Here is a 12,477-nt window from a genome sequence, read left to right as displayed (position 1 = left end):
GAAATTAATCATTTAAATTATCCTTAATTCATAACATGATAGAATACCAAATATACCCATCGCTGATGGGTCACGTGTCGAAAACGTGGGTTTGTCATGGATGGTAACTGAAAATAATAGACGGAAGGGGCGCAATTCAAAAAAAATTGAAAGATCGGAGTAGTTTTTGTGGAAATTTCGAGTTCAGGGGGTTATTTGTTACCGACCTCCGAGTTCATGGGGTATTATTGTAATTTATCCAAATAATAACTTACCAAGCCCGCAATAAATTAAACAGTTTTGATATACTATTTTTTTAATAAAATAAATTTTTTGATAGAATATCAAAAAAGAGTTAGAAAAATAGCTAGTTGCAACAAATTCTTATAAAAAGTATACCATATATTTAATATTATTAAAATTTAATTAATTTATTAGCAGTTTTGATATACTATTTTTTTAATAAAATAAATTTTTTGATAGAATATTAAAAAAGAGTTAGAAAAATAGCTAGTTGCAACAAATTCTTATAAAAAGTATACCATACATTTAACATTATTAAAATTTAACCAATTCACATTAAATAATTGAAGTATATATTTTAGATTAGACATTTAACTAAGTAGATAAGTAAATGGAGATGTTCCATTTAAGCAAAAATATAGTGTCGTACCATTTAAGCAAAAATTATATTTGATATAAAATTATACTATATTTAGTGTAAAAATCACATCAAAATAGTGTAAGCGTTGGAGATGTTCGTTGTTCCGTCAACTATAACTAGTTTCGATGCCAAAATACTATAAATTTATACAAATATTGTCAATTAATTTTTACATTAGATTTTTTATTTTATTCTTACTTAATTGTTATTTAAAATGCAAATTATACATAGTTAAGACATCAAATTTATGTAATAAATAATGATGACATTCTTTTATGCAAAACAATTTATAATTTAAAGAGTGCAATTGAATTTTATAATATTTAAAGAATCATATTCAATGGTAATAAAATAGTATGGCTCGTTGGAATCCCAGAGTATGCGGAGTGGCTCATCGGGATCCCAGAGTATGCGGAGTGGCTCGTCGGGGTCCCGATAGAAGTGGGCTCCCGGCGGCCGCAGATTAGCTTCCTCTACCCATCGGGCTCCCGCCTTTAAGACTCATAATTGGGTCAGTGGTCATGAGTTGGTGGACTTTGTCATTTCTCCACTTTCTTACCGCTTTTTGGCTAGGATTGTCGTTTTCCACTTGTAAAAAAATAACGGTATAGTAATATATTCTCTCTTCTTTTTTCCAAATTCAATTCTCTAATTTTGTTGGTTTTATTATCAAAGTTAGGGTTTTCATCGTCAATAATAGTTCGTGATTTATTGATTGTTTGAAATTTACTTTCAACACTATGCTAGACTATTGTATGTGTTAGGAATATTGCCCACTGAAGATAATAAATAAACATGAATGATTACTAAATTGGATAAGAAGTTTACTTTATTAGCCTCATATGATTAGTGGGTTGTTTTCTGAATCAAATTAATAACAACTATCATCCATAGCCTATGCATTAAACTTAATCACATGCTAGGCATCTGAGTTCGGGCGGTGAGCTAAAACATGGTCGATGATTGATACATGTCTGGATAGCTATATCTAAAATCATATATGTGGAACACAAGTGAAGGTCGATCACTTTGTGGGAGCATTATTAGGAATGGCAGTTTAATCCGAAACCCGTTAGCCCGTCGGGTATCCGAACTAAACAGGCCGGGTGATACCCGCTCAAATGAGTTAACGGGTTAACGGGTAATACCCGTTATCATATTTAGCGGGTACGGGTCGGGTGGCGGAAATAACATACCCGACCCGTTAACCCGTTAACCCGACCCGTAAACATTTAAAAAAAATCATAGAATTTCGATATAACTTATACGTACTCTCACACATATAATTTCAGCTTTTATACTACTATATAACATATGTAGTAGTGACAATTTTTTTCTTATAATATGAGTTGAATTTTTTTTATTAAAAAAAGCGGGTTAACGGGTGCATATTTTTGGCACCCGTCACCCGGCGGGTATACCCGTTACCCGCCCCGTTTAAATAAACGGGTTAACGGGTATGGGCTAACGGGTATTTTTTTTGGCGGGTACGGGTATGGTAATGGTGTACCCGCTAAAACCCGTACCCGTTGCCATTCCTAAGCATTATGCACTTGTGATAAGTGTACGACCTGGACAGACTTTGGTTGTTGATGTGTCGTTTAAGTTCCGTTACGACACACTAACTGGGGTTGTTATGATGGTCACAGTAAGACTTGATCTAAATCCTGAAGTGATCATGGACTTCTAGATCATATCGCCGGGTTCTATGACTCATTCGTTAAAGGCTACTGAGACACTAGGATACTTATGTCTTGGGAATCCGAAATGTGATATGAGAAGAAAGTGGTTGACAAATATGTAATTCAGCCTTCCTGAAAGAAGGTCAATGTTCACTCACCTAAGGGTTGATTCCAGAATCGATAGATTGCTAGCACTTTCGTAGTAAGTAACGTACGGAATAATCTTTCGCTGGAGAAGCAAAGGTACTTAGGGTATATACGTATCGAGAAAAGGTATAACGGAATAATTGACCTTACGCGATACGGGTTGAACCCGGAGGATCTTGATCACGAACTGACTAGATCAGTGGACACTCATCATTATGAGTAAATATAATTCTAGTAATAAGGAGAGTGCAGTCTTGGATTATTTTATGGAGAACTGAACAAGATTGAACGAATTGATTGAAAAGAGAAATGACTATTTCGTCTTTTAATCAGATTTGTATGAGCTTCTGCTACTAGATCCATAGTCCCCGATTCAGCTCTGACTAAGCCAGGCAAGAACTCTCTAGTAATAATAAAGATAAAGATTATTTATTATTAATACAATCCCACAGCTGTAAATTGTTTAGCAACATTCATTCGGAAATTTGTCTATTTGCCGAATTAAATATTTATTGTGGAATTACTTATTTATTGTTATATCAAGTAAATAATTAATTGAATTTCAAGTTGGGTCTTATGGACACTATAAAATTCGAAATTCATTGGCCCATGACCATGACGTTAAGCGCCTACTATGGGTATTAATTACCAATATTTTCTCTTTACTTAATTGCTAGATTTGTGGAAAAGAAATCAAGTAACTAATTAAATAAGAGAGAGAATAATAATGGTTGAGATATTTTCTCCATTAAATAAGGAAATAAGATATTGTCATTTATTCTCTCTCTTAATTAATTTTCTAATATCTAAGAGATAATAATGGTAGAGATATTCTCTCTATTAAATAAGGAAATAAGATATTGTCATCATAATTCTCAAATATCTAGATTCCTTAAATATAGGAGAAAAATAAGAAAATATAATATCCTAGATTTTGATATGATGGATGAGAGAAAAAAAATAGGATTTACAGTCAAGATCAAACGGTTCATGCTTAACTACAAAATAGAAAAAGAATAAATGAGAATAAAATATCTCTAGGAGCTTCCTAGAGTATCTCATTTCTGCAACTATAAATAGGGATCAAGGAGAACACAATATACACACAATAGAAGAAGCAAAAATTTGCTCAACATCATAGAGGTGGACGAATTTTCTTCTCTCTCCCTCTCCCTCGGAATTTTATGATTCCATTCTTAGAAAAATAAGAGTATATCTGAAACTCCATAATCAGATTTGTGAGATTAATAGAGTGTGCCCACATTGTATTCTTGCTAGTTCGGAGATTACGTTTCTGAAGACTACGGTATCATCCAATGAGTTCCAAGAGATTCAGAGATATCTCGGAGATCAGATCGGAGCTCAAAGATTGGAGATGAAGACGAGAAGAAGAAGGAGAACCCGATTAAGAAGTTTAAGGAGAAACCCGTAAGTTTTTTGATAACTCGTCTATTTGATTCGATTGCTTGATAATTGCTCTCATGGTTTGATATTAATTAAATAAATCTAGATCTTGTTAAATAACCTGAATTAGTTAGCTAAGTAACGTAATTAATTTATTCTATACGGTTATGATGAGGTGAATACACTACTACAAATTAACATATTGGGTGCGGAAGGGTATTAGGTGCGACATGTCGCACCTAAGCTAATATTAGGTGCGACTTGTCGCACCGGATACTCTATCAGATGATAAAAAAATTCGCTAATTTTAAGTGGTATTCGGCAACAGATCGCCTTCCTCAGCCAGCAGCACAACCAGCCTCCCACGACTCCTCAACCTCCGCCTGCATCGCAACCAGGTGGGACGGATCAGCAGACGCCAGGTTCCACGCCTAGTTCTATGGATTACTTGCGAGACCGTCCTTACGGAAGCGGCGGAACGAGCGGCAGCGCGTCAGGCAGCGGTGGACGAGGACGCGGAAGCGGTTCTCGAAGTTCGGGCAACTTATTCGGTAGAGGAAATTCTACTATCGATAAGTTTTATAAGAAAAAAAATAGGAATTCTTTTTTTTTCGTTTTTTTTTTAAAGAATTTGTATTTTTAATTAAGAATTCTATTTTCAGAATATTATTTCTAATTCATTTAGAATTTTGTTAATTAATTTTTATTTAATTTTAAATGAATTTTAATTTACTTTTTAAATTTTGTATTTTTTTTAATTTAACAAACATATTCGGTGCGACATTGTCGCACCGAATACCATGGCGCGAACATATTCGGTGCGACCACGTCGCACCCGATATGTATTTACCCGCCAATTTTATAAAATTTGGCAGGAAAATAGGTGCGACATTAGGTGCGACATGTCGCACCTGAAAGTGTCGCACCTAATGGTGTACTTATTAGGTGCGACATGTCGCACCCAATACCTTCTGCGACGAGTTATCCGATGCGACGCTGTCGCACCTAATGTCGCACCGAATAAACTTTTAGGTGCGACATTTGAAGCATTGGGTGCGACATTCGTCGCACCGGATAACGTATTTTGTCCTAGTGATAATCACCAGCAATATGCATATCATAGCATACTTAGTTTGCATTGTTGATGCATAATTTTTACTTGTAATTGCCTACATTGTATTTTAAATTTCTTTTTATTCGTGTATTTTTATCTAAGTCAATTTTGTTGGCGTCAATTTATTTTAGTTGATAATATAATTTATGTAGGATCGGACCGAATAATTAATGAATTCATACTAGATGTTTTGAATTTTGAATTTAATAGGCATAACGTTTGGTTTGGAGGTTGAAGTTTTGGTGTTAGCTACAACTAAATACGTGTTTTATCATACGAACAGTTCTCAGTCATGCTCTCCTGCGTCACTGGGTGGTTTGCCAACTCGACGTAAACAATATTTTCCTTGACAGAACACTTGATCAAGAGACAATGTTTATGGCTCAATTACCCAACAGGATCATAGTTTTCCAGACCACGCGTGCCACCTTAGGAAGGCAATTTATGGCTTAAAGCAAGCTTTTAGGGCTTGGTATGATGCCCTTCGTGCCTTTCTCGTTCGCCTTGGCTTTGTCACCTCTCGTGCTAAGACCTCGTTGTTCATCTACTGTCACCAATACATTGTTATCTACTTTCTCGTTTACGTTGATGACCTCATCATTATTGGGAGTGATCTTGCCTTTTATGTTGTTGAAGTCATACCTACAAGATCTGGTCTTCTTCTCTATCAACAATAGTATGTCAGTGATCTTCTTAGCAAGCATGGGATGCTCTCTTCCAAAACCGTCTCAACTTTGCATGTCGTTGGGACACCATTGCCTGCTCGTGACGCGTCACCTCCTGTTGATCCCACAATGTTTCACCGAGTTGTTGGATGCTAAGCCCATGTGATTGACTCTTCTTGATATGCATGCACCTTCCATGACTCACTGGGGTGTGCGAAGCGTCTATTACGTTATCATAATGGAAGTCGTGATATTGGCATCAATCTATCTTCTACCACTCTCATATTCTTACACGGCTTCTCCGACGCAGATTGGGGCGGCAACCTCGATGATAGCAAATCCTATCCTTTGGAGCTAATAAAGTAACACATCGTGGCACGCTCCTCGATGAAAGCTTAATACCGTACCATAGTTGGGCAACAGCCAAACTTGCATGGGTTAAGAACCTTCTTCACAAACGGTGTTTCGCAACTCCCATCGTCTACTCCGACAACCTTGGCGCAATGTATTTTTTTGCGGATTTGGTCTTCCACTCTTGTATGAAGCACCTTGATGTTGACTACCATTTATCAGGACCTCGTGCAAAACAAACAACTCTTTTTTTCATGTACTGGGAACTAACCAATTACTTGTCGATGCTCTCTATCCCGATCACGTCTTTTTCATCTCTGTTCCAAGATTGATTATACTAGTGATCCACTCTCTTAAGGTGGGTGTGTATTCAGAGACAGAATCACTTAAAGCTCGACTTGAATCTATTACATTTTCATTGTTATTTTATTTTCTCGAATTAATTATTAAATTTTTTTTGTCCTCGAATTATCATATTAATCAATTAATTCAAATGAACACTTGAGAACTTTAAAAGCCTATGATGCGTCAAACAATTGTTTATGAAAGCTGTAAATTTGATGGCAAAAGAAAGGGCGGGTTAGGTATCTAGCCCAAATCCCTCATATTTTAAAATTATAGCCCAACTAGCAACATATTTAGGAAAATAGCCAATTTGTTATAATAAGATTCCAATATTCCAATAATACCCTTAAGAGTTGTTATTATTAACTGTCAGAGTAAATAATATTAACTGTCACCTCCTGATACGAACCTCGGCCGACTAAGCTCCGAGACCCGATACCCCAATAGCACAGCGACGGATCGTCTACGTTTTAGGAATGAAGGTGGATCGAATGACGCCACAGACGGATGCGAATGGCCGTCTGATGATTCGGGCTCGAACTCCTACACGCACCGCTTTGTAAGAGACTCGAATAGTTCTAAACGAACCAAAGAGAGAATGAAAATCCTCACAGAAAAGTGTTTAACTCGAAATCAGAATTGTGTCCTTCCATTCAGCCTAAAGGCTTAATTTATAGAGTTTACAAAGGTCAAATTCGCAGCTCCATGGGCCCCATAACCTAATAAGCCCATTTAGCCTTATTTAAGTACTAATAAGCATATACAAAGGACCAGCCCAATACAAACCATTATGGGCGTTTTAAATAACATGTCTTGGCCCAAATAACATAAACTGAAAATAGAAAAATAGGAATAGTCTGACTAATTCAATTCAGCCCAAATAACGTTCTTCATTGTTGTTTCTTGGCTTCCTTGAATCCTCTCCTTGGCGAGCTTGTCCCCTTCTTCATCTTGGAGCTTGATGATCAGATTGTTAAGCTCCTCCTTGAATCTCCTCGCTCGAGCTCTCGTCACGGGTCCTTCCGGCACTTGGTATTTTGCTTGCGGCTCTTTTTGGGGCATGTCCTCATCATTCCCCTCGTCTTGAAAAGGATTTGCCCTCAAATCATGATCTGCATCAAAAGGAGATAAGTCAGTCACATTGAATGTAGCACTAACATTATACTCACCTGGAAGATCTAATTTGTAAGCATTATCGTTGATCCTGCGAATAACTTGGAATGGTCCATCGCCACGCGGCTGTAGTTTGGACTTGCGTTGCTCCGGAAAACGCTCCTTGCGTAGATGGAACCAGACCCAATCACCAGGTTCGAAAATCACTCTCTTGCGGCCCTTGTTGGCTTGCTGCGCATACTGCTCTGTTCTTCGCTCAATGTTGAGTCGTGCCCTCTCGTGAAGCTGCTTAACAAGCTTTGCTTTCTGTTCACCATCTAAATTCACATGCTCAGACATAGGAATAGGAAATAAATCCAATGGCGTTAGTGGGTTAAAACCATAGACAATCTCAAAGGGTGAGAACTTAGTAGATGAATGAATAGCGCGGTTATAAGCAAACTCAACATGTGGTAAACAATCTTCCCAAGTTTTGATATTCTTCTTAATTATTGCCCTCAACAAAGTCGACAAGGTCCTATTAACTACTTCGGTCTGACCATCAGTTTGGGGGTGACAAGTAGTCGAAAACAACAACCTAGTACCCAACTTAGCCCATAAGGTCTTCCAAAAGTAACTTAAGAACTTGGTATCCCTATCCGAGACAATCGTCCTAGGCATGCCATGCAACCTAACAATCTCTCGAAAGAACAGATCAGCAACATTAGAAGCATCATCGGTTTTGTGACATGGGATAAAATGTGCCATCTTTGAAAACCTATCAACCACTACAAAAACAGAATCACGACCTCGCTTAGTCCTAGGCAAGCCTAACACAAAATCCATAGATATATCTACCCAAGGTGAACTAGGAATAGGCAAAGGTGTATACATACCGTGTGATTGAACTTTCGACTTAGCTTTCCTACATGTGATACAATTACCACAGATCCTCTCAACATCACGCTTCATGCGAGGCCAATAAAAGTGCTCTTGGATTACTCCTAGAGTTTTTGCTATCCCAAAATGTCCCATAAGGCCCCCACCATGAGCTTCCCTGACTAACAACTCCCGAAGAGAACAACTAGGCACACAAAGTCTACCAAGCCTGAACAAAAATCCATCATGCCTAAATTAATCTCCCGACGCCATCTTCTCACACTTCGTAAATATCTCACTAAACTCTCGGTCTTCTGGATACAACTCTTTGATATGTTCAAAACCAAGCAGTTTAGCATCTAAAGTGGAAAGTAAAACATACCTTCGAGAAAGGGCATCGGCTACCACATTCTCCTTACCTTGTTTGTACTTGATGACATATGGAAACGGCTCGATGAACTCCATCCATTGCGCATGCCATTTGTTGAGCTTTTGTTGTCCCTTCAAGTACTTCAGTGACTCATGGTCGGTGTGGACCACGAACTCTCTTGGCAAAAGGTAGTGCTGCCAAGTCTCTAAAGCTCGAATCAATGCGTACATCTCCTTGTCGTAAGTGGGATAATTAAGGGTGGCCCCACTCAATTTTTCGCTAAAATACGCAATCGGCCGTCGATCTTGCATGAGAACTGCTCCGATTCCCACGCCGGACGCATCACACTCAACCTCGAATGGTTTATCGAAGTTAGGTAATGCGAGACAAGGAGGGTTGACTAATTTCCCTTTGATTTCGGTGAACGCCTCCTCTTGTGCTTCCCCCCATGCGAACGCCACATTTTTCTTCATCACCTCCGTGAGCGGGGCAGCGATCGTGCTAAAATCTCTGACAAAGCGCCTATAAAAGCTCGCTAAGCCATGAAAACTTCGTAGTTGTGCTGCATTTGTCGGCGTCGGCCACTCCTGAATAGTTTTCACCTTTTCCTCATCTACCTGCACTCCTTTTGAACTTACAACAAAACCCAAGAAAACAACGTGATCAGTGCAAAAGGTGCACTTGTCAAGGTTAGCAAATAACTGTTCACGTTTGAGTACAATAAAAACCTCACGCAAGTGTAAGACATGATCATCCAGGGTCTTGCTATAAATCAAAATATCATCAAAGTATACCACCACAAATTTACCAATGAACGAACGCAAAACATGATTCATAAGTCGCATAAATGTGCTATAGGCTGTCTTCGTCTTCCTCTGTTGGGAGCTTGTTGGCCTTCCTCCACTCTCTCAACACGTTCTCGTAGCGGCTCCAACTCTTCCCTCATCATCCTCCGCATTTCTCCTATCATGGCTTGCATCATCAGCCTCCGGTCTGGAATTCCCTCATCTGCGTCGCCGTTGTTAGACATGGTTGCTGCAAGATATTGTTAGTAACAAAAGAAAACCTCACCAAACTCTCCCTCACGTGTTTACACTCAAATAATATCACTCAGCACTCGTGTTTGATAATGGCGATAGTTATACTCTCTCTGCCTTTTACCACTCACTCAAACTCTCTATAGGCTCGTACCGAACTACTCAGAGACCAGGAAGGTGATGAAAGGAATTCGAAAACGATACACCAAAACGACACAAATGACATCCAAACGACACGAACAATAAAAACGACACCCCAAATGACACAAACAAGAAAGACAACACCACGGAAAGTTATGACCAGGGTCTTATATAAGTCCCAAAAACAATTCTCCCAAGGTGCGACAAACAGCCCAAAAAGTGACAAATGGTCGAAAAAAAAAATTTCAATAGGATGTAGGTGTTGGAATTGATCTAGGGTTTAAGAAAAAGATTAAACGCTTCGGGAAGCGGCGGAATTTTAAAAAATTTCTTTTCAAGTAAAAACAGTTTTTACTAACCTAGACAAAGAAGCAAGTACATGTGATTAAAAACCAATATGAGCTAAGAGTTTACTAACCTTTCTTGAAGCTTGAACTTTGAAGAAGCTTTTGGAAAGTTTGCAACGCTCGTCTCCCCTCGCAGCACGTCTCTCTTTCTTTCCTCGGCACCTCGAGCAACCACGAAAGTTTCTATCACTAAATCACTCGAAATAAAGGAATTAGTGAGTGGGCACTTTTAAACACTACGACTTAAGAACAAGTCTTGAAGTCGCAGAGCTAAACACTAGGTCGAGTGAGGACCTAGGTGCCAAAACAAGAATAATCGAAAATAAACTAGAAAGAGAGAGAGAGAGGAGTTCGGCCAAGTTCTAGAGAGAGAATCTCTCAAATCTCTTAAACTTCGATGAATGAAATGTGAGGAATGAGGCTCCTACTTATAGGAGAGGTTTTACCTTCAATAAGGTACTTTCCTCTTCTATAGAATATCACATATTCATGAGCAAAAATCCCTTATTTCCCATTCCATGTTGGGCGCCCAAGGCTGCCTCCTAGAGGCTTGGATTTGTTTCCTTTTTTGTTCCTTGGCTTGCCTATTACTCTCTTGGCCGAAATTCCATGTGCATCCTTATGCAAATTTGTTTCCTCTTTTTCTTTTGGCAAGTATCTAAATACATTTATGCACAAAATAATCTCTCTTTTTTCTCTATAGGGTAGGCGCCCATGACTTCTAGAAAAGGCTTCTAGAATTTTCTTCACTTGTTCATGACAACATAAGAAAATGCCCATTTAGAATTTTCAATAAAATTCTTATGAAATGAAATTAATTCACAAGGCCCAATGATCAAGTCATGGCCGAGTGATATTAAGTAATCAAATGAACTTGTCAAAAAATTTATTGACATTCATTTCATCCTTTGTCTCAAAAGACAAAAATACCCTTTTGACTTTTTTTTCGTTCTCGTTTTGACTTAGCTTCCAGTTTAACTATTCCTATCGATGTGATTCGTGACAGTGACCTCATGGACCCAAATGAACAAAGCTTGAGCTAAACACTTGGACTAAAAAGTTCACAAACCTTTTCCAAGTTTAGCTTAATGCCAACTGACTCCACTAAAGAGCTGACACTGAAAATCTCTCGGTTCAAATGAATTTGTTTTCTACTCAAGAATTCGACATAATTATAATGAGCGGATCCACTGAATATTATCTATGCTACCCTTCATGAATGTCATCAGCTAGTCGGGATTTACTAAATTACCATTTTACCCATCTAGCTGTTATTTCCTCAACTCCTTTGTCGCTTGTGACTAAGTTAGAAACAATGTATTGACGAGGAGCTAACAAGTCACATTGTTTCATCCAAAAGAGTCGGGACTCAGTTTGGACACTGGCCAGTTCATTTATTCACACTCCAAGGAACAAAGCATGAGGTGACATACATTGCATTTCAGCAATCTTGTACATGAATTCCATATCTATGAGAACTTCACAAAGTTACTCATGACATACTCACAACTTAGTACTTCACCAATAGGCCCTGTTCGGAATCACATAGTGAGTCCGAACTCTGACTTTCTCAAATGAGAATACTAAGGTGTGAAATGGCATGTCTCATTTCAGGATTAAGGTAAGCATGATGCAATTCATACATAGTGACTTCGAGACATAAGAGGTTAAATGGTTTGTTCTTATCTTGTCTCTAGAAGTGCACTGGTCAATTCAGTACCTTCGGAAGATACCTAGAAGAACTATAGAGTCTCCAACTCTCAATGCCTCATAACCAGACATCATAGATTCTTCTAACAATCATACTGAGGTCAATAGTCCTTTGACCCTAAGATTGCGAATATATCGTTTTAAGCAAACTACGAAGAGTTTGTTCATGCAAATCTACATTTGTCTCTTCGTAAGTTGTTAAGTTTGTTTATGGACTAAAAGACTAAGGTTTTATCATAAAGCTTCAAACAAAGAAAGAATGAATGAACGTTTCAACTTTATTAATGAATGAATAGGCAATTACAAGCAAGAGTCTTCATGAGACTTTATTACATTAAATGTACAAAATAAAGATTACAACTCTTCTTGTAGGCACCATTGACAACAAACTCCCACTTGACTCAAAGAAGATGTGTGTAGTCTTTCATGCCTAATCCCTCACGATGTTGGTCGAAGACCTTGTTCGCTAGGGCCTTGGTGAATGGATCTGCTAGGTTGTCCACCGTTGAGATCTTCTTCACTTCCACGTCTCCGCGCTGCACGATCTCTC

The sequence above is a fragment of the Urtica dioica genome, chromosome 11 (genome assembly GCF_054948205.1).
Source record: "Urtica dioica subsp. dioica isolate 48M chromosome 11, U.dioica_male_clone48M_v1_H2, whole genome shotgun sequence".
Taxonomy (NCBI): Eukaryota; Viridiplantae; Streptophyta; class Magnoliopsida; order Rosales; family Urticaceae; genus Urtica; species Urtica dioica.
Note: the sequence above shows the minus strand (reverse complement) of the source record.